A 1,104-nucleotide genomic window follows, 5' to 3' on the forward strand; every position below is an offset into this window, starting at 1 on the left:
AAAAAAAAAAAAACAGACTAAATCCAGAGGAACTGTGGCAATGTCTCAAAGATGCTTGAAGAAACCTAACCTACAAAGCTATAGTACTGTGAAAAGTTTTAGGCACTAAGTTTTATGCTGTACAGTGAGTATGCTTTCAAAAATAATTTCATAAATAGATTTTATTCATCAATTAACTTCTATTAACTAAATCAAATCAACATTTGGTGCAACCACCCTTTTTTTTTTTAAAAACAGCTTTTGTCCTAGGTACACTTGCTCGTTTTTCAGGTAGCTTTGCAGGTAGGTTTCTTGAAGTGTCTGTGACATTGTCACAGTTCTTCTGGATTTAGTCTGTCTGAGTTTTTTCTGTTTCTTCATGTCATTCCAGACGGACTGGATGATGGTGAGATCACAGATCTCTTTGTGGAGCACTGGCTTTTGTCAGACTCCTTGTGCATACAAAAATCTCACTGGATTATTACAATTAATGGCAAAAGGAATGGTTGGAAATATAAACTGATATTTCCTACTGACAAACTACAGCAAAAGATAATAACTGGCTTAAAACCATTTTTGTTGGTTAAAATACTAATGGCCTAAGACGTTGCAGGACGTTTTGATACCATTCTTTATTCATGGCAGTGTTTTGGGGCAGAATTATGAAAGAGCCCACTCCCTTGGTTGAAAAGCAACCCCACACATGGATGGTCTCAGGATGCTTCACTGTTGGCACAACACAGGACTCATGGTAGCGTTCACCTTTTCTTCTCCGAACAATCGATTTTCCAGATGTCCCAAACAGTCGGAAGGGAGCTTCATCAGAGAAAATAACTTTGCACCAGTCTTCTGCTTCTGCTGGCTACTTCCTGCAGAATTTCAGTCTGTCCTTGACGTTTTTCTTGGAGAGAAGTGGCTTCTTTGGCTTCTTTGCTGACACCAGGCCATTGTCCAAAAGTCTTGGCCTCACTGTACGTGCAGATGCTCTCACACCAACCTGCTGCCATTCCTGAGCAAGCTCTGCACTGCTGGTGACACGATTCCTCAGGAGGAGACGGTCCTGGCGCTTGCTGGACACTCTGGGACGCCCTGAAGACTTCTTCACTGCAGTTGAACCTCTCTCCT

General features: G+C 41.6%; 1 protein-coding gene across 1 annotated transcript in view; it reads right to left on the reverse strand.

The window, feature by feature from the left end:
- LOC107706338 (calsyntenin-2-like) overlaps positions 1-1,104 on the reverse strand; it is a 223,520-nt gene that overhangs the window by 107,152 nt on the left and 115,264 nt on the right. The window lies entirely within an intron of this gene.

The sequence above is a fragment of the Sinocyclocheilus rhinocerous genome, unplaced genomic scaffold (assembly GCF_001515625.1).
Source record: "Sinocyclocheilus rhinocerous isolate Xijiao unplaced genomic scaffold, SAMN03320098_v1.1 scaffold444, whole genome shotgun sequence".
Lineage (NCBI taxonomy): Eukaryota > Metazoa > Chordata > Actinopteri > Cypriniformes > Cyprinidae > Sinocyclocheilus > Sinocyclocheilus rhinocerous.